We start from the raw sequence: 23,335 nt of genomic DNA, 5'->3' as shown, positions 1-23,335 counted from the left end.
CATTTCTATGCATAAGACTTAAAATAACTTAATTTTACAGGATTTTCACTTGTTTAAAATTGTATATCATGTATCCCTCTGGTTAACTCATTTGGGCCTCTCATGGGTTGGCAGCATTTCAGTCATTAAAATAATTCTTAATAAAATGTTATATTTTTTCCAAGCTCTACCAGTATCTTTACACATTTCCATTCCATACAGATAATTAACTAATATATTTGAGAAAATATTGAACCTAGAATTAGAAGATTAACCTTTTACTTACCTTAAGAAAATGAAGACTTGCAAATCACCAATATAATTCAATTTCACTGCACAGTCAACCTCTCTACGATTATAAATTGGAATCACAGACTAAAGGACTGGATAAGAATAGAAGAAAATGTAGTGGCTACAGATAGCTTAGTTGGACAATGTTGGCTTCCTATGCAAGACAGAAGCAAGATATTATATTCTAATACTTAGCAACTTGGTATAGGCATCTATGGGGGCTACTTATCAAGCCGTCTACTTTTCTGGCTTCGCCGGCCCAATACGTCCGCCTAAGCTCGCCTACCTTCGCCGCCGCGGACCTTGAATACGTTCGCCTAAGTTATCAAATAAAGCTGTCAAAAAGCCGCGGGGCGATGAGCAGCGGACTGTGACAGTTATCACTCATCCGATCTCGCTGCCCTTCGGCTTTTTCCCAGCTTTATTGCTAGCCTGTCACTAAGCACTCACACTAAACTACACTGTTCTACCCCCTATACCGGCGCCCCCGGAGCCCCCCGCAACTAAATAAAGTTACTAACCCCTAAACCGCCGCTCCTAGACCCCGCCGCAAGTCTTATAAATGTATTAACCCCTAAACCGCCGCTCCTAGACCCCGCCGCAAGTCTTATAAATGTATTAACCCCTAAACCGCCGCTCCCGGACACCGCTGCCACCTACATTATACCTAGTAACCCCTATCCTGCCCCCCTATACCGTCGCCCTCTATTATAAAATTATTAACCCCTATCCTGCTGATCCCGCACCTCTCCGCAACTAAATAAATAGTTTAACCCCTAAACCGCCGCTCCATGAACCCGCCGCAACCTATAATAAATTTATTAACCCCTATCCTGCCCCCCACTACGCCGCCGCCACTGTAATAAAATGATTAACCCCTAAACCTAAGTCTAACCCTAACCATAACGCCCCCCTAACTTAAATATTAATTAAATAAATCTAAATAAATTAACTCTTATTAACTAAATGAATCCTATTTAAAACTAAATACTTACCTTTAAAATAAACCCTAATATAGCTACAATATAAATAATAATTATATTCTAGCTATCTTAGGATTTATTTTTATTTTACAGGTACCTTTCAATTTATTTTAACCATGTACAATAGCTATTAAATAGTTATTAACTATTTAATAGCTTACCTAGCTAAAATAAAGAGAAATGTACCTGTGAAATAAATCCTAACCTAAGTTACAATTACACCTAACACTACACTATACTTTAATAAATTATTCCTATTTAAAAATAAATACTTACCTGTAAAATAAACCCTAAGATAGCTACAATGTAATTAATAATTATATTATAGCTATCTTAGGATTTATATTTATTTTACAGGTAACTTTGTATTTATTTTAGCTAGTTAGAATAGTTATTAAATAGTTATTAACTATTTAATAACTACCTAGCTAAAAGAAATACAAAATTACCTGTAAAATAAATCCTAACTTAAGTTACAATTAAACCTAATACTACACTATCATTAAATTAACTAAATAAACTACCTACAAAGAACTACAATGAAATACAATTACATAAACTAACTAAAGTACAAAAAATAAAAAAAGCTAAGTTACAAAAAATAAAAAATTAAGTTACAAACATGTTAAAAATATTACAACAATTTTAAGCTACTTACACCTAATCTAAGCCCCCTAATAAAATAACAAACCCCCCCAAAATAAAAAAAATCCCTACCCTATTCTAAATTACATAAATTTCAAAGCTCTTTTACCTTACCAGCCCTTAAAAGGGCCATTTGTGGGGGCATGCCCCAAAAAGTTCAGCTCTTTTGCCTGTAAAATAAAAATACAACCCCCCCCAACATTAAAACCCACCACCCACATACCCCTAATCTAACCCAAACCCCCCTTACAAAAACCTAACACTAATCCCCTGAAGATCATCCTACCTTGAGTCGTCTTCACTCAGCCGAGCCACCGATGGAACTGAAGAGGACATCCGGAGCGGAAGAAGTTAATCCTCCAAGCGGCGCTGAAGAAATCTTCGATCCGGCCGATGTCATCTTCAAAGAGGCGCTGAAGAGGTCTTCTATCCGGGCGAAGTCATCTTCCAAGCCGGGTCTTCAATCTTCCTTCCGCCGACGCGGAACCACCTTCTTCACCGACGGACTACGACGAATGACGGCTCCTTTAAGGGACGTCATCCAAGATGGCGTCCCCTCAATTCCGATTGGCTGATAGGATTCTATCAGCCAATCGGAATTAAGGTAGGAAAATCTGATTGGCTGATGGAATCAGCCAATCAGATTGAGCTCGCATTCTATTGGCCGTTCCGATCAGCCAATAGAATGCGAGCTCAATCTGATTGGCTGATTGGATCAGCCAATCGGATTGAACTTGAATCTGATTGGCTGATTCCATCAGCCAATCAGATTTTCCTACCTTAATTCCGATTGGCTGATAGAATCCTATCAGCCAATCGGAATTGAGGGGACGCCATCTTGGATGACGTCCCTTAAAGGATCCGTCATTCGTCGTAGTCCGTCGGTGAAGAAGGTGGTTCCGCGTCGGCGGAAGGAAGATTGAAGACCCGGCTTGGAAGATGACTTCGCCCGGATAGAAGACCTCTTCAGCGCCTCTTTGAAGATGACATCGGCCGGATCGAAGACTTCTTCAGCGCCGCCTGGATGATGACTTCATCGGATGGAAGATTTCTTCAGCGCCGCTTGGAGGATTAACTTCTTCCGCTCCGGATGTCCTCTTCAGTTCCATCGGTGGCTCGGCTGAGTGAAGACGACTCAAGGTAGGATGATCTTCAGGGGATTAGTGTTAGGTTTTTGTAAGGGGGGTTTGGGTTAGATTAGGGGTATGTGGGTGGTGGGTTTTAATGTTGGGGGGGGGTTGTATTTTTATTTTACAGGCAAAAGAGCTGAACTTTTTGGGGCATGCCCCCACAAATGGCCCTTTTAAGGGCTGGTAAGGTAAAAGAGCTTTGAAATTTATGTAATTTAGAATAGGGTAGGGATTTTTTTTATTTTGGGGGGGTTTGTTATTTTATTAGGGGGCTTAGATTAGGTGTAAGTAGCTTAAAATTGTTGTAATATTTTTAACATGTTTGTAACTTAATTTTTTATTTTTTGTAACTTAGCTTTTTTTATTTTTTGTACTTTAGTTAGTTTATGTAATTGTATTTCATTGTAGTTCTTTGTAGGTAGTTTATTTAGTTAATTTAATGATAGTGTAGTATTAGGTTTAATTGTAACTTAAGTTAGGATTTATTTTACAGGTAATTTTGTATTTCTTTTAGCTAGGTAGTTATTAAATAGTTAATAACTATTTAATAACTATTCTAACTAGCTAAAATAAATACAAAGTTACCTGTAAAATAAATATAAATCCTAAGATAGCTATAATATAATTATTAATTACATTGTAGCTATCTTAGGGTTTATTTTACAGGTAAGTATTTATTTTTAAATAGGAATAATTTATTAAAGTATAGTGTAGTGTTAGGTGTAATTGTAACTTAGGTTAGGATTTATTTCACAGGTACATTTCTCTTTATTTTAGCTAGGTAAGCTATTAAATAGTTAATAACTATTTAATAGCTATTGTACATGGTTAAAATAAATTGAAAGGTACCTGTAAAATAAAAATAAATCCTAAGATAGCTAGAATATAATTATTATTTATATTGTAGCTATATTAGGGTTTATTTTAAAGGTAAGTATTTAGTTTTAAATAGGATTCATTTAGTTAATAAGAGTTAATTTATTTAGATTTATTTAATTAATATTTAAGTTAGGGGGCGTTAGGGTTAGGGTTAGGTTTAGGGGTTAATCATTTTATTACAGTGGCGGCGGCGTAGTGGGGGGCAGGATAGGGGTTAATAAATTTATTATAGGTGGCGACGGTGTAGGGGGGGGAGATTAGGGGTTAATAAATGTATTATAGGTGGCGACGGTGTAGGGGGGGCAGGATAGGGGTTAATACATTTAATATAGGTTGCGGCGGGTTCAGGGAGCGGCGGGTTAGGGGTTAATACATTTATTATAGTTGCGGTGGGCTCCGGGAGCGGCGGTTTAGGGGTTAATATGTATAGAGTAGCTTGCGGTGGGCTCCGGGAGCGGCGGTTTAGGGGGTAATAACTTTATTTAGTTGCGGCGGTGTAGGGGGGGGTCAGATTAGTGGTGTTTAGACTCGGGGTACATGTTAGGGTGTTAGGTGTAGACAGCTCCCATAGAAATCAATGGGATGTCTGTCAGCAGCGAACTTGTACTTTCGCTATGGTCAGACTCCCATTGATTCCTATGGGATCCGCCGCCTCCAGGCTGGCGCTTTGAAAACCAGGTACGCTGGGCCGTAAAAGTGCCGAGCGTACCTGCTAGTTTTTTGATAGCTAGCAAAAGTAGTGAGAATGTGCCGCACTTGTGTGCGGAACATCTGGAGTGACGTAAGAATCGATCTGTGTCGGACTGAGTCCGGCGGATCGAAGCTGACGTCACAAAATTCTACTTTTGCCGGTCTCGAGCCTTTGATAACTAAGGCGTATCAGCCTCGCCACAAATACGCTGCGGAATACGCAGCGTATTTGAGGTTGATGGCTTGATAACTACCCCCCTATAACTTTATCCCAAACTTTCTTCTACCCATTCTCTATTAAACTTTTTTCTAGAAAATACGTTCTTTATTTACCACAACTTGTCATCAAGTCCTCTTATAGATAATAAGACAACTAATATTTATATTTTGCTTATAACTATGAGAAACTATTAGACTCCAAATTAAATCAAGTCAGTTGTACCCCATCCATTTAAAAAGCCATTCAACTATTTTCATATGAGATATTAATATATATACTGTATATATATATATATATATATATATATATATATATATATATGTATGCATCTATATCTACATATTATGTTAAGACCCCTAGTGGTGTTTTGAGCAGTTGTTTACACCAGACTTTATCATCATACACGTCTCCTTTTTACAAAGAAACCCTCTATCTCAACCTCATATCTGCATAAATGGTAAAGACAGCAGTAGTTTTAATGTTTCCTGTGAGACCAATGCAGTACAAATGCTATTAATAGTATTAATTATAAAACGTAGAGATCATTAGTAGAAATGTTAGTAGAGATCCCACACCCAGCTCACTACTCAGTAGCCATAAATTGCACAAAAGCCCTATAACCTAAGTCTTGTTGTAATTATTAGTTTTAGTACCTAGTAGTAAAGAAAATATTCCTTAATGACCATGCAGATATTTGTTGGTACTAGTGGGCAATACAATTTTTAAATGCATTTAGGCTTTCACTATTATTATTATTACTATTATTATTATTATTATTATTATATACAAACCCTTATTCTTTTTTGTTTTTTTTCTGACACCAAGTGCCTTATTGAAATGTGAATACTTGTGGCAAATTGTAGCTGTGTTTTTGTAATGTTGGCAACAGCTTTTTTTATGTTTTCTCAGGTGTTTTGCTGTTATGCCTGGCATTCTTTGAATTGGACATCTGTGAGTGCAACAGCAAAGCAAACACGATATGGTGAAAAAGACTTCAACAAAACAATGAGTGTGACAATTAGAGAGCGTGACTAGAAGATACAGGTGTAGGAATTAAGTACCTCACCGTTTGGGAATGTTAAATTGCTACTAAATATAATGCACTGTAAACTTATCATTTACTTATCTGTTAAATCAAATCACACACACATTTTATTGCATGGAAATTATCAACCCTACAAGTTCATACAGATGTCCAAGAAATGATTTTTACTTTGTTCCAAAGATTTAGTGATTTTTTTTTGCTCCATGTCTTCAGGTTTTTAATAGTTTAATAGTCTGTTTAGTATCAGCTTGTGCTAAGAAGATCACAGGTTGTAGCGCCTTTCTGACATATACACTGAAGATGGCAAATGATTCCAGTAATATGGGGATACAGTGAATGGTGCTATTTATGGTATTTATAACAGAAATGACTAGGGATGTGCATTTAACAGTTTCCTTATCAAACAAATATGGCCGCCGCCAGCAGCATTCAGATGTTTTCAGACCAGGATCTCTTCTTGTGAAAGTGCAACACACTAAAAACTGGATTTGCACAGATCTTAGTGTGTTTCACTTTCACAAGAAGAAATCCGACACCAAAAATACCTAAATGGCTGCAGCTGTGTTGGTTATTCATTTGATAAAGAAATGGCGCTACTATGGCAAGAGCCCCAAAAGAGGCATTTCTGAAATCAATATCTGGTACTTGGTTATTCTTCTGTGATTATCCTAGAACTGACCTCCCCTACAGGTGTGGCATCAGACTGATTTCTGGATTACAATGTACAATGTCTGACCTCTTGCCGTGTCACCTGATCCTTGCTGGCTACCTGGTAAGTTTTGGAAGTGTGTATTTAAAGAGACAGAAAAAAGAATAGGACAGTTACGAGAACAAACCTCAGATAAATATGCAAGAAGAACTGTAATTATAAAATGTCTCAATTTTCAAGATAAGGTGAATATACTAAGACAATATAAAAAAACATTCCCCCTAAAGATAAAAGATTATACAATCGCAATATTCCAAGATTTTTCGATAGATATATCAAAAAAAAGGAGAGAATTAACACCAATATGTACGCAGCTAATCAATATGGGTATTCAGGCGACCGTTAATTATCCAGCAAAAGTGAGGGTGGTATACGAATCAGAAGTAAGAATATTTGAGTCCAGGGAGACAGCAAAGCAGTTTATTGACAGTCTGTTATAAAGGCTAGGATCAATAAGATGAACCATATACATATAACACACAGTAAGAATTTGTTTAGGACTGGTAATGAAATGTTATGTATAGATACAATTATATTTCAATGAAAAAGAAATGTTTTATTTTAAATTTTAACATGATAAAGTTTTATATAAAGGATGAATTTGTTGCTCATGAGGTACTGAGTCCAATTTTCTTTTTTCTTTTTCTTTTTCCTCCTATTTCTCCTCCCTCCTGTCCCCCTCTCTCTCTTACTTCAGGGGTGCTATATCTGTTATGTCTTACAATATATTTTAAATGGGTAAAACAGGATTGAACATTGTTTCCTGGAATGTGAGGAGCATAACATCAACTATTAAAAGGAAACAGATTATAAATTCCATCCAAAAATATTCACCCAATATCGTAAGAAGCTCACCTAAACAGTATGGAAGTGAACAAATTAAAAGTGAAGTGGGTGGGGGAAGTTATCACCACACCATGTAAGGGTAGGAAAAAAGGAGTAGCGTGTCTTTTTAATAAAAACTTTGAATACAAAATATTGATACAGGAGCTAGATGAGGAAGAAAGGTTTATCATTAAACAAATAGAGACATTAGGAAAACATATGCAGTATATATGGACCAAACCACTTAGATGAGAAGTTCTGGAGTAGGCTAATGTTAAAACTAACAGCTTACTCTGAGTCATACCTAATTCTAGCTGGGGACTATAATATGACCATAGATCCAAAACTAGACATAATGAACAAAAGATATAGTAGACAATGCCATAAGGAAACTAAAATACTCTCCAATATTTGTATGATTATAAAGTTAAAGGATATTTGGTGGAATCACAATAGATTATACACATGTGAGTCCAAAACGTATAAGACGTTTTCTAGAATAGATATGTTTTTAGTCAGCGAGAAATTGTTACATATGGAATTAAAAACAAAAATAAATTATATATATATATATCAGATCATGCTAGCATCTCTCTTACAATATACAATAAGGCACATAAAGGAATACCCCTGAATAGTCATTTTTTCTTCCCTAGATATTTACTAAAAAACCTACGGCTAGATTTAGAGTTCTGCGGCCAAAGGGGTGCGTTAGCTACGTGTGCTTTTTCCCCCCCGCACCTTTTAAATACCGCTGGTATTTAGAGTTCACAGAAGGGCTGCGTTAGGCTCCAAAAAGGGAGCGTATAGCATATTTACCGCCACTGCAACTCTAGATACCAGCGTTGCTTACGGACGCGGCCAGCTTCAAAAACGCGCTCGTGCATGATTCCCCCATAGAAAACAATGGGGCTGTTTGAGCTGAAAAAAACCCTAACACCTGCAAAAAAGCAGCGTTCAGCTCCTAACGCAGCCCCATTGTTTGCTATGCGGAAACACTTCCTAAGTCTGCACCTAACACCCTAACATGTACCCCGAGTCTAAACACCCCTAACCTTACACTTATTAACCCCTATTCTGCCGCCCCCGCTATCGCTGACCCCTGCATATTATTATTAACCCCTAATCTGCCGCTCCGTACACCACCGCAAGATACATTATAGCTATGTACCCCTAATCTGCTGCCCCTAACACCGCCGACCCCTATATTATATTTATTAACCCCTAATCTGCCCCCCTCAACGTCGCCTCCACCTGCCTACACTTATTAACCCCTAATCTGCCGAGCGGACCGCACCACTACTATAATAAAGTTATTAACCCCTAATCCGCCTCACTCCCGCCTCAATAACCCTATAATAAATAGTATTAACCCCTAATCTGCCCTCCCTAATATCACCGACACCTAACTTCAAACATTAACCCCTAATCTGCCGACCAGAGCTCACCGCTATTCTAATAAATGTATTAACCCCTAAAGCTAAGTCTAACCCTAACCCTAACACCCCCCTAAATTAAATATAATTTTTATCTAACTAAATAAATTAACTCTATTTTAAAACTAAATACTTACCTGTAAAATAAACCCTAATATAGCTACAATATAAATTATAATCATATTGTAGCTATTTTAGGATTAATATTTATTTTACAGGCAACTTTGTATTTATTTTAAACAGGTACAATAGCTATTAAATAGTTAAGAACTATTTAATAGTTACCTAGTTAAAATAATTACAAATTTACCTGTAAAATAAATCCTAACCTAAGTTACAATTAAACCTAACACTACACTATCATTAAATTAATTAAATAAAATACCTACAATTATCTACAATTAAACCTAACACTACACTATCAATAAATTAATTAAATACAATACCTACAAATAACTACAATTAAATAAACTAACTAAAGTACAAAAAATAAAAAAGAACTAAGTTACAAAAAATAAAAAAATATTTACAAACATTAGAAAAATATTACAACAATTTTAAACTAATTACACCTACTCTAAGCCCCCTAATAAAATAACAAAGACCCCCAAAATAAAAAAAATGCCCTACCCTATTATAAATTTAAAAAGTTCAAAGCTCTTTTACCTTACCAGCCCTTAAAAGGACCTTTTGTGGGGCATGCCCCAAATAATTCAGCTCTTTTGCCTGTAAAAAAAACATACAATACCCCCCCCCAACATTACAACCCACCACCCACATACCCCTAATCTAACCCAAGCCCCCTTTAAATAAACCTAACACTAAGCCCCTGAAGATCTTTCTACCTTATCTTCACCTCGCCAGGTATCAGCGATCAGTCCAGGCTCTGAAATCTTCATCCAAGCCCAAGCGGGGGCTGGCGATCCATAATCCGGCGGCTGAAGAGGTCCAGAAGAGGCTCCAAAGTCTTCATCCTATCCGGGAAGAAGAGGCGATCCGGACCGGCAACCATCTTGATCCAAGCGGCATCTTCTATCTTCATCCGATGAGGAACTGCTCCATCGTGAAGACCTCCAGCGCGGATCAATCTTCTTCTTCCGACGTCCAACTGAAGAATGAAGGTTCCTTTAAGGGACGTCATCCAAGATGGCGTCCCTCGAATTCCGATTGGCTGATAGGATTCTATCAGCCAATCGGAATTCACGTAGGAAAATTCTGATTGGCTGATGGAATCAGCCAATCAGAATCAAGTTCAATCCGATTGGCTGATCCGATCAGCCAATCAGATTGAGCTCGCATTCAATTGGCTGATCTGATTGGCTGATCGGATCAGCCAATCGGATTGAACTTGATTCTGATAGGCTGATTCCATCAGCCAATCAGAATTTTCCTACCTTAATTCCGATTGGCTGATAGAATCCTATCAGCCAATCGGAATTCGAGGGACGCCATCTTGGATAACGTCCCTTAAAGGAACCTTCATTCTTCAGTTGGACGTCGGAAGAAGAAGATTGATCCGCGCTGGAGGTCTTCACGATGGAGCCGTTCCTCATCGGATGAAGATAGAAGATGCCGCTTGGATCAAGATGGTTGCCGGTCCAGATCGCCTCTTCTTCCCGGATAGGATGAAGACTTTGGAGCCTCTTCTGGACCTCTTCAGCCGCCGGATTATGGATCGCCAGCCCCCGCTTGGGCTTGGATGAAGATTTCGGAGCCTGGACTGATCGTTGATACCCGGCGAGGTGAAGATAAGATAGGAAGATCTTCAGGGGCTTAGTGTTAGGTTTATTTAAGGGGGGTCTGGGTTAGATTAGGGGTATGTGGGTGGTGGGTTGTAATGTTGGGGGGGGTATTGTATGTTTTTTTTTACAGGCAAAAGAGCTGAATTATTTGGGGCATGCCCCACAAAAGGTCCTTTTAAGGGCTGGTAAGGTAAAAGAGCTTTGAACTTTTTTAATTTAGAATAGGGTAGGGCATTTTTTTATTTTGGGGGTCTTTGTTATTTTATTAGGGGGCTTAGAGTAGGTGTAATTAGTTTAAAATTGTTGTAATATTTTTCTAATGTTTGTAAATATTTTTTTATTTTTTGTAACTTAGTTCTTTTTTATTTTTTGTACTTTAGTTAGTTTATTTAATTGTAGTTATTTGTAGGTATTGTATTTAATTAATTTATTGATAGTGTAGTGTTAGGTTTAACTGTAGATAATTATAGGTATTTTATTTAATTAATTTAATGATAGTGTAGTGTTAGGTTTAATTGTAACTTAGGTTAGGATTTATTTTACAGGTAAATTTGTAATTATTTTAACTAGGTAACTATTAAATAGTTCTTAACTATTTAATAGCTATTGTACCTGTTTAAAATAAATACAAAGTTGCCTGTAAAATAAATATTAATCCTAAAATAGCTACAATATGATTATAATTTATATTGTAGCTATATTAGGGTTTATTTTACAGGTAAGTATTTAGTTTTAAATAGGATTAATTTATTTAATAAGAGTTAATTTATTTCGTTAGATAAAAATTATATTTAACTTAGGGGGGTGTTAGGGTTAGGGTTAGACTTAGCTTTAGGGGTTAATACATTTATTAGAATAGCGGTGAGCTCCATTCGGCAGATTAGGGGTTAATAATTGAAGTTAGGTGTAAGCGATGTTAGGGAGGGCAGATTAGGGGTTAATACTATTTATTATAGGGTTAGTGAGGCGGATTAGGGGTTAATAACTTTATTATAGTAGCGCTCAGGTCCGGTCGGCAGATTAGGGGTTAATAAGTGTAGGCAGGTGGAGGCGACGTTGTGGGGGGCAGATTAGGGGTTAATAAATATAATATAGGGGTCGGCGATGTTAGGGCAGCAGATTAGGGGTATATAGGGATAATGTAAGTAGCGGCGGTTTACGGAGCGGCAGATTAGGGGTTAATAATAATATGCAGGGGTCAGCGATAGCGGGGGCGGCAGATTAGGGGTTAATAAGTGTAAGGTTAGGGGTGTTTAGACTCGGGGTACATGTTAGAGTGTTAAGTGCAGACGTAGGAAGGGTTACCGCATAGCAAACAATGGGGCTGCGTTAGGAGCTGAACGCGGCTTTTTTGCAGGTGTTTGTTTTTTTTTCAGCTCAAACAGCTCCATTGTTTCCTATGGGGGAATCGTGCACGAGCACGTTTTTGAGGCTGGCCACTTGCGTAAGCAACTCTGGTATCGAGAGTTGAAGCTGCGTTAAAAATGCTCTACGCTCCTTTTTTGGAGCCTAACGCAGCCATTCTGTGGACTCTCAATACCAGAGTTATTTTTATGGTGCGGCCAGAAAAAAGCCGGCGTTAGTTTTTCGGGTCGTTACCGACAAAACTCCAAATCTAGCTGTAAGTGAAGACACACTAATGATTTTATTAGACCAATACATTCTGAAATCTGATTATATATAATTAGATATTAGATTAGATATTTAATTCAAGTTAATTTTATGCATAAACTGTAGGACAGTTTTAAATGACCATTCTATTCCACCATGTAATTTTAGACTGATAATTTGAATAGGCAAACATAGTTACAGTTCATATTACAATGTGAAAGTAAATGTGATCGCTTGAGTGCAATTGAAGTTAATGCTCATCAGGAAAGCGCAACCCCAGAGCTGTGGTGGATTCCCAAAACAAAAAAGTGTCACAAAACACTTTACAAATACATCTAATAAAAAATATTAAAGAATACTGCACAAACAAGTTATAAGGGATATTAGGAACATATGGAAGCACAATCTCCTAAGAGCAAAGTTTCCGTGCAATGCGGATAAGAGGTTGCGTTCACATTGCACCTCACTTGTAATACTAGTGCACATTTGGTATTACTAAGTTGAGCGCAAAAAACGCTTTTGCAGAAGCAATATTTTGTGTCAACTTGTAATCTAGCCCAAAATATGTAAAGTTTAGAAAATAATTACACACTGGTGTTTGTCATTTCAATTTTTTTGTTTTTTTTTTAAATTGCACATTTTGCTATTTGAATTTATATGCACGCTAAAGGTAAAGAGGGTCTGCTAAATATACTGTACTTGATGCATTATGCTATCACCAGTAAAAGGAGCAGAATATTCTGCAATTTCCATAACCATAATCAGTTTTTCATTGTTTTAAAAACAAGAACCAGACATTTATTCAGCTATTTATGTCCACGTGTTTTAGAATTTATCTAACACATAGATTACATCATATTAAAGGTCCCCTTCATGATATTTAATTAGAAATAAATCACTGATTAAACTAAAGCTCTTAATAATTTAAAGGGACATTGTACACTACATTTTTTTTGTCTAAATGTTTTGTAGATGATCCATTTATATAGCCCATCAGGTAGTGTTTTTATAAAAATCTATAATTTTGCTTATTTTTTAAGAACATTGTGCTGATTTTCAGACTCCTAACCAAGACCCAGAGTGTCAGATGTATACGTCCACTTACAGACTCCTGCAGGCTCCTGTTTATGTTATTTGTCTTTTCATATGCAGGGAAGGGGAGAGGTGGGGAGTGTCTGCTATTTTTGTTTACCCAGCACCTTTCGCTGGATGTTCCAGCTAACCTCATCAACAGTGCTAAACTAGGAGCTTTTAAGTACGTTTTAAAAAGGTTTGTACTGGATTTGTTTTATCCGTATCCTTTCATAATCGTATTCATAGCATTGTCTATTACATGCAGTTATATGAAAATTAGTGTATACTGTCCCTTTAACTAAGAACACACACATGCTGGGAACTGATCATTATGATCATTATGATCATAATGAAAAAGAAACAAAAAACATTACCTTATTTTTATAGAGAACAGTTACCCGCATAAAATACATTGGGCTAGATGACAAATGAAGTGCAAAATATCGATTTTGCAAAAGCAATATTTGTGTTCTAATTAATAATACCAGCGCATGCAAATGTGCGCTGGTATTACAAGTTAGGTGCAATGAGAACGCAACCTTGCGTTCACATTGCACGGAAGCTTTTGCTCTCACGAGATCACAATTTCATAGACTCCAATGGGAGCCTCGTTCTCATGCCGTGAAACATGGCATGAGATTTAGCGCAGCGAAAAGGCTTAGTTGCACAGCGATGGGCAGCAGATTGTAAATATATATAAACATGAGTATATACATATATATTTATGTTTTTATATGTGTATATCACATAAATACAGTATATATGTATCTAAGCATATACATATATATTTACAAGGAACACACGGTTTCCATAGACCTCTATTCTATGTAAAGGCACTTTTCAGTGCGTTTTTTTTTCTAGCACTTTTAATGGCTGGTTATTTATTGCACGCCCGCAAACGGGCGAATTTGCCCGTTTACGGGAGAGCAATAAATAAGTGCTCCACTTGTAATCTAGCCCATTGTAAGTATACAATATACAGAGAAATACAGCACACAGTAGAGTCGATTTATAAGATTTTTTTTTTCAACCTGACAAATGCATCTATTTTCAAACTGTTTCTTTTATTACACGCTGGGAAATGAAACCGCTTTTTTTTTTTTCTTTCATAATTTAAATAGAGGATACAATTTGAAACAACTTTCCAATGTACTTCTATTTTGTTTGTTCTCTTGGTATCCTTTGTTGAAAAAGCATACATAGGTAGGCTCAGGAGCAGCGCCTTCAAAAAAGGTTAAAAGAGAATGAATCAAATTTGATAATGGAAGTAAATTGAAAAGTTGTTTAAAATTGTATACTCTATCTGAATCATAACATAAACTTTCTGGGTTTCATGTCTTGTTAAAGGGACACTACACTAGATTGCCTTTGCATAAATGTTTTGTAGATGATCCATTTTTATAGCCCATCTGGGAGTGTTTTTTGTAATAATGTATAGTTTTGCTTTTTTTAATAACATTGTGCTGATTTTTAGACTCCTAACCAAACCCTAAAGTATCAGATGTAGACTGAAGTCTACAAACTCCTGCTTGCTGCTGTTTGTGTAATGGGTCTTCTCATATGCAGGTGGTGGTGGGGGGTCTGCTCTTCCTGATTTCTCTGTCCATTTCAGTGGGTGTCCCAGCCTAAACCCACCAACCATGCTAAACTGGAAGCTTCTAAGTAAGTTTTTAAAAGGTTTTATACTGTATTTTAGATCAGTATATGTGCGTATTCTTCTTTAGAGTACTACATGCAGTTATATGAAAATTGGTGTATACTGTCCCCTTAAGCTTATAAAAAAATGTTTAGCAACTTACATGACACCTTAAAGGGACACTGAACACAATTTTTTTCTAGAAACAAAACAAGGAAAGAGGCGCCGTATGTGTGAATCAATCAACAGCTGAAGGAGAGTACAAACAAGTGCAGGGTACTCACATTCTGTGAAGGCACTCCAAAGTGCCAAATGATGCAGGCTGGTTTTCACAGAGACCAGCTAGCTATACAAGGCAGGATCAGGAATCCCAAGAGGAGCAGCGTCCCAAGGTAGCGTAGAAAAATGCACTCAGCAATGAGAATGTATAGTTAAAAATGTTTAATACAAAGTAAAAACAATATTAAAAACAACAACTCATGCTAATTGTGCACAAACATATCATACAACGCGTTTCACGGTTCACACCGTTTCATCAGGCATGATAACCTTGGGGGCTAATCTTTTTAATCCATCTGTCATGATGTTGTGGGGTTTCTACTATATGATCAGTGTGTTTGTTTTGTGTTTGCTCTGCTACATTTATGTCTTTTTTATTTAGTGTTGCTTGTTCATTTTGCCATCAACCGATACTGGTGCTTTAAGAGAGAGAGAGAGGTGTGTATTTGTATTAGCCAGTTAGATTTTGTTTGACCTTTTTTAAAGGACACACAGATGTCAGTAACCATCAGACGGTGCCTCTTTCTCAGCCAAGTATGTCCGAAACGCATAAGCCGGTTGTTTATACTCCTCTTCTTTTTGTGATTGTCCTCCATGTATATACTATAGTTTTTTGTTTTATTATGCTATGTTTTGATTAAAAGTTACATTTTAACTTATCCTTGGCTGTCCTCTTGTTCCTCTGTTGCTTTACCCTCCATACACTGAGAATTCTACGTGATACTGCATTGAATTCTGGACTCGCCCCCTTTACTGTGATGTTCTACTCTCGGCTGCGAATGGTAGCGAGGCAAGGTTGCATGTGTTTGGAAGAGATACTCCCTTGCCTGTTGAGATGTGGTAATACGCTTATGTTTTAAAGGGGCAGTAGTACTTGGTCACTGTATTACAGGAATATTTCTACCTGTTTACCCGTTTTCCAGTGTTCCCAGCTAGTCCTATCTTTAACTCTTTTGTTCTTCTTTTGTGTGAATACCTCACAGAAAAAGCACTGAAACTGATGTGTCAGACAAATAAAAACAGCTCTGGCACAAGAATGTGAAATGGTTTAGCAATAAATGGGTTAATATACTCAAGAGGAAAACATTATTTAGAATAAGAGAATTTGCCTTGAACATCTTGGGTGAGATTACATATGCGGCGCAAGCGTCAGCGCAACTGCTGAAACCCGCGCCGCCCGTAATTTCACCTTGCACATCGGGGTATCACATATACGGCGCCGGAAGTTCATAAAGTGACGTAAATTGGATAAACTAGCGATGTCCAGAAATGAGCGTAAATACAAATTTCTGGAGTCGCCAGTGACTTACGGCACTTTAGAAACTGCCGGCGCCTAAGAAAATAAAAAAAATATAGCAAATCTCCCATAAAAGTCTAACCCACCTCCCAAAAATAAACCTAACACTTAAAACCCCTATATTCACCATCAAACTTACATCGCAACTAATAGTAAATGTATTAACCCCTAAACAGACAACCACCACAACACAATATACCTAATTAAACTATTAACCCCTAATCCGCCATTAACCCACATCGCGATCTACCTAGTAAAAGTATTAACCCCTAAATCTACCAACCCCAACATCAAAAACTACCTAATAAATGTATTAACCCCTAATCCACCATTAACCCACATACCAACAAACTTTATAAATTTATTAGCCCCTAATCCGCCAAACCCACACAACGCAATAATCATAATAAAACTGTTAACCCCTAAACCGCCAAACCTCCACAATGCAAGTACTCTAATTAATCTATTAATCCCTAATCCACCAAACCCCCACATTGCAAATAACTAATTAAATTACTAAGTGCCCTAACCTAACACCCCCTAAATTAACCCCAATTACCTAAATTAAAAAACACTAAATTACAATTAAAATAAAAAAGGCTAACATTAATAATAAACTTTTAAGGGCTATTGGTAGTTTAGCATTAGATTAGGGGGTGTTGTTTTTTTATGGGGATTAGGTTTCATTTTTTTATTTGGATAATTTTGTTTATTATTTTATGTAAAGTTAGACTTTTTTATTTTTTGTAATCTTAAATTCATTTTTTTTTTTTTTTTAAGTAATGTTAACTTTATTATTTTTATTGCAAATTAGTGTTTTTTAATTTAGGTTATTGGGGTTAATTTAGGGGGTGTTAGGTTAGGGGGCTTAGTAATTTAATTAGTTATTTGCATTGTGGAGGTTTGGCGGATTAGGGGTTAATAGTTTATTAGGTTTATTGCGATGTGGATTAATGGTGTATTGGGGTTAATACATGTATTAGGTTTATTGCGATGTGGGGGTTGGTGGGTTAGGGGTTAATATACTTTATTAGTTATTACGGTGTGGGATTGCGGTTGACAGGTAGATAGATATTGCACATGCATTAGGTATTAGTTATTTTCAGGATGTAGATAGATATTGCGCATACGTTAGGTGTTAGTTACTATTTTCAAGGAGTTACGGTGCTCACATACTCAGCGCATGGCTTGCTACGTCTGCCTATGTGCGTTGGGGTAAAAATAGAGTCAAATTTCTCCATTTTCGCTGTGTAAGTCCTTGCGCTGAATATGTGATACCGATTTGCGACGCGGTTCTATGTTAGCTTATGGGAGTAAAAATAGCGTCCGATGAGTGAAATATACGCGCTGCATTTATATACGGCTCCATATATGTAATACCAAAACCGCGAAAAACTGGCGTCGCCGGCTTTGGCGGACGACACCGCATATGTAATCTTGCCCCTTATGTGTATCAGTAGGAAAAATGCTAAAGGGTGTACGCATATACAGTACACTAAGCAATTCAATTTTCTGGCCATGGAAACAAATCCAAGAAACACAAATAATATAATAAAGATATTCAGTAAGCAAACATTCATGTAAAAACATTCACTCCCTTTATGGAAGACCCTATTAGAGCACGAAGATGCTGCTGTCTGCAGATACCTTTATAAGTTGTGGCTGTGTACAATTCATACTGACAGCTGACTACTTTTTGGGCGTCGTGCAAAACCGCCCTTAGGGAAATATTTCTCAAGCACAGGCATAATCAAGAATTTCCAAATCTTTGACAAGCAAATCATATACTAACTCATTAAATGTAAATATAGTATATTTTACAAATAAAACCATTCATCTGGAGTCATTTATGAACAATAGCAAAGACGATGCTCTCAGTGATAATGATTATTATTAATTTAATTTTTTATTTGTAATGCACAGCTACATTCTGTAGGGATGATTATTTGACCAAGGAGTACACAATACCAGTGATACTTGACATAGATATACAATAGAGATATGGAATATTTACAGAGCTTTGTCAATTTAATTTACATGTGAGGAACAAAAGCTTTGATTGGATAAGAGATGCTGTTGTAAGATTTGCCAGTTGCCAAGTTTATAAAGAAAATCATTCAAAAGAGAATTTAAAAGGAGAGCACACAGCTTGAAATTTTTATCTAAAATGTTTAGTTATGTGTAACAAAACCTTGCAATATTCTTTCATTATTTATGATGCTCCTTTTTAGTGCTGGAGATTCCCAGTGCAAATGTATCAAGGCTAACTCTGCTACATATATTTGCCTAATTGGTTTTAGTATATAATAACTGCAAAAACATGTTCTGCCCTGTATAAACTGTACTATAAACAGTCAGGGGTCAAGTCGGGTGGGAACGCATGGGAACGGAGTTCCTACACAATTTTTGCAGGAGGAACTAAGTTCCCTCTGGACAGAGAACAGAAACGCTTCAGTAAACACTGCTGCTGCTGGTGGGAGGAGCTGAAGCACAGTCTGGTTAGAGGGATTGTGAGATCATCTAGTAATGGGCAGTAACACTTCCTACAATACACTAAATGCAAGCCTGTCAGCGGTCCTGCTGTGTGATCACCCCACACTGTGGAACACATGGTGCTTACATTTCTGTGTGGATTGATTGGGGTTATTTAGCTCCCCTCAGCAGAAATAGAACTATTGCACCTTATGTGGGTTAGACTCTGTGACAGAGGAGGAGTCTCAGGCCCAAAGGCAACCATTCAACCCTTCATTGAATTTAATTTGCTTTCATTAACCAAAGCATATAGATTATATACATATAATTACAGTGTGTATATATACATTTATATAAAACAATAATAATTGTGAGGGGGTGAAAGTCTTGATGAGTTCCCACACTTTTGTTTGTAGGACTTGACCCCTGCTAATAGTAAAACAGCATATGGTGCCTGCTAAAATCCACATAATACTAACTAGCCTTGTCACTTGCCCAGATTGGCTATAAAAATTTGGCAGGTAACAGGATGAGTTTGGCTCTTAAAAAACTATTTCAGTAAACAAACAACATCCCCCTTATTTCTCTGACCTTCTCTCCAGATATTCTCCCTCCCGTCTCTTTCACTTTGCTCATGACCTCCTTTTCTCCTTCTCTGTTGCCTTCTCACATTCCCAACAAGAGGACTTCGAGAAAGACCCATAATTTGTGGACCTCTCTGCCTCGCTCCACATGACTCTCCCCTAGTTTTGAAAGTTTCACGCACTCCCTAAAATCTCTACTGTTCTGGGATTTATACAACACACTCTAATCTTTTCTTACCTTGGTACCTGATTTGTCACACACTTGAAATCCCGTAGCATGTAAGCCCAACTGTCCTGCAGATCACATTTATTTAGGTAATCTATATCATTGCATCTCTTTTCAGGGCCCTCATTTGCCTCTTATAAATGTTAAATGGACATGAAACACAAACATTTTCTTTCATGATTCAGACACAGCATGTGATTTTAAACAAATTTCCAATTGGCTTCATTCTCTTGGTATCCTTAGTTGAAAAGCATGCCACTTGTCATTGTGTCATTGGTTCACCTGATGTGTCCAGCTGGCTCCCAGTAGTGTATAGCTGCTGCTTCAAAAAAAGGATACCAAGAGAATGAAGCAAATTTGATAATGGAAGTAAAATTGAAAACAATTTAAAATCACAGGCTCTATGACCTAGATTTGGAGTTTGGCGTTAGCCGTGAAAACCAGCGTTAGAGGCTCCTAACGCTTGTTTTAGGCTACCGCCGGTATTTGGAGTCACTCAAAATAGGGTCTAACGCTAACTTTTCAGCCGCGACTTTTCCATACCGCAGATCCCCTTACGTAAATTGCGTATCCTATCTTTTCAATGGGATCTTTCTAACTCCGGTATTTAGAGTCGTTTCTGAAGTGAGCGTTAGACATCTAACGACAAAACTCCAGCCGCAGGAAAAAAGTCAGTAGTTAAGAGCTTTCTGGGCTAACGCCGGTTTATAAAGCTCTTAACTACTGTGCTCTAAAGTACACTAACACCCATAAACTACCTATGCACCCCTAAACCGAGGTCCCCCCACATCGCCGACACTCGAATAATTTTTTTTAACCCCTAATCTGCCGACCGCCACCTACGTTATCCTTATGTACCCCTAATCTGCTGCCCCTAACACCGCCGACCCCTATATTATATTTATTAAAACCTAATCTGCCCCCCTCAACGTCGCCTCCACCTGCCTACACTTATTAACCCCTAATCTGCTGACCGGACCTGAGCGCTATTATAATAAAGTTATTAACCCCTAATCCGCCTCACTAACCCTATAATAAATAGTATTAACCCCTAATCTGCCCTCCCTAACATCGCCGACACCTAACTTCAATTATTAACCCCTAATCTGCCGACCGAAGCTCACCGCTATTCTAATAAATGTATTAACCCCTAAAGCTAAGTCTAACCCTAACACTAACACCCCCCTAAGTTAAATATAATTTAAATCTAACGAAATAAATTAACTCTTATTAAATAAATTATTCCTATTTAAAGCTAAATACTTACCTGTAAAATAAACCCTAATATAGCTACAATATAAATTATAATTATATTATAGCTATTTTAGGATTAATATTTATTTTACAGGTAACTTTGTATTTATTTTAACCAGGTACAATAGCTATTAAATAGTTAAGAACTATTTAATAGCTAAAATAGTTAAAATAATTAAAAATTTACCTGTAAAAGAAATCCTAACCTAAGTTACAATTAAACCTAACACTATACTATCAATAAATTAATTAAATAAACTACCTACAATTTCCTACAATTAACCTAACACTACACTATCAATAAATTAATTAAATACAATTCCTACAAATAAATACAAATAAATAAACTTGCTAAAGTACAAAAAATAAAAAAGAACTAAGTTACAAAAAATAAAAAAATATTTACAAACATAAGAAAAATATTACAACATGCCCCAAAGAATTCAGCTCTTTTGCATGTAAAAAAAAATACAATACCCCCCCCCAACATTACAACCCACCACCCACATACCCCTAATCTAACCCAAACCCCCCTTAAATAAACCTAACACTAAGCCCCTGAAGATCTTCCTACCTTGTCTTCACCTCACCGGGTTCACCGATCTGTCCAGAAGAGCTCCTCCGATGTCCTGATCCAAGCCCAAGCGGGGGGCTGAAGAGGTCCATGATCCAGCTTAAGTCTTCATCCAAGCGGGAGCTGAAGAGGTCCATGATCCGAGCTGAAGAGGTCCATGATCCGGATGAAGTCTTCTATCAACTGCATCTTCAATCTTCTTTCTTCCGGATCCATCTTGCAGACCTCCGACGCGGAACATCCTGCTGGCCCGACGGACTAACGACGAATGACGGTTCCTTTAAGGGACGTCATCCAAGATGGCGTCCCTCGAATTCCGATTGGCTGATAGGATTCTATCAGCCAATCGGAATTAAGGTAGGAATATTCTGATTGGCTGATGGAATCAGCCAATCAGATTCAAGTTCAATCCGATTGGCTGATCCAATCAGCCAATCAGATTGAGCTTGCATTCTATTGGCTGATCGGAACAGGGCAAAGGGCCCTGTTCAGGGCTGGTAAGGTAAAAGAGCTTTGAACTTTAGTTATTTAGAATAGGGTAGGGCATTTTTTTATTTTGGGGGGCTTTGTTATTTTATTAGGGGGCTTAGAGTAGGTGTAATTAGTTTAAAATTGTTGTAATATTTTTCTTATGTTTGTAAATATTTTTTTATTTTTTATAACTTAGTTCTTTTTTATTTTTTGTACTTTAGCAAGTTTATTTAATTGTATTTATTTGTAGGAATTGTATTTAATTAATTTATTGATAGTGTAGTGTTAGGTTAATTGTAGGTAATTGTAGGTAGTTTATTTAATTAATTTATTGATAGTATTGTGTTAGGTTTAATTGTAACTTAGGTTAGGATTTCTTTTACAGGTAAATTTGTAATTATTTTAACTATTTTAGCTATTAAATAGTTCTTAACTATTTAATAGCTATTGTACCTGGTTAAAATAAATACAAAGTTACCTGTAAAATAAATATTAATCCTAAAATAGCTATAATATAATTATAATTTATATTGTAGCTATATTAGGATTTATTTTACAGGTAAGTATTTAGCTTTAAATAGGAATAATTTATTTAATAAGAGTTAATTAATTTCGTTAGGTTAAAATTATATTTAATTTAGGGGGGTGTTAGTGTTAGGGTTAGACTTAGCTTTAGGGGTTAATACATTTATTAGAATAGCGGTGAGCTCCGGTCGGCAGATTAGGGGTTAATAATTGAAGTTAGGTGTCGGCGATGTTAGGGAGGGCAGATTAGGGGTTAATACTATTTATTATAGGGTTAGTGAGGCGGATTAGGGGTTAATAACTTTATTATAGTAGCGCTCAGGTCCGCTCGGCAGATTAGGGGTTAATAAGTGTAGGCAGGTGGAGGCGACGTTGTGGGGGGCAGATTAGGGGTTAATAAATATAATATAGGGGTCGGCGATGTTAGGGAAGCAGATTAGGGGTACATAGGGATAATGTAAGTAGTGGCGGTTTACGGAGCGGCAGATTAGGGGTTAATAATAATATGCAGGGGTCAGCGATAGCGGGGGCGGCAGATTAGGGGTTAATAAGTGTAAGGTTAGGGGTGTTTAGACTCGGGGTACATGTTAGAGTGTTAAGTGCAGACGTAGGAAGGGTTACCGCATAGCAAACAATGGGGCTGCGTTAGGAGCTGAACGCGGCTTTTCTGCAGGTGTTTGGTTTTTTTTCAGCTCAAACAGCTCCATTGTTTCCTATGGGGGAATCGTGCACGAGCACGTTTTTGAGGCTGGCCTCGT

The sequence above is a fragment of the Bombina bombina genome, chromosome 2 (genome assembly GCF_027579735.1).
Source record: "Bombina bombina isolate aBomBom1 chromosome 2, aBomBom1.pri, whole genome shotgun sequence".
Taxonomy (NCBI): domain Eukaryota; kingdom Metazoa; phylum Chordata; class Amphibia; order Anura; family Bombinatoridae; genus Bombina; species Bombina bombina.
Note: the sequence above shows the minus strand (reverse complement) of the source record.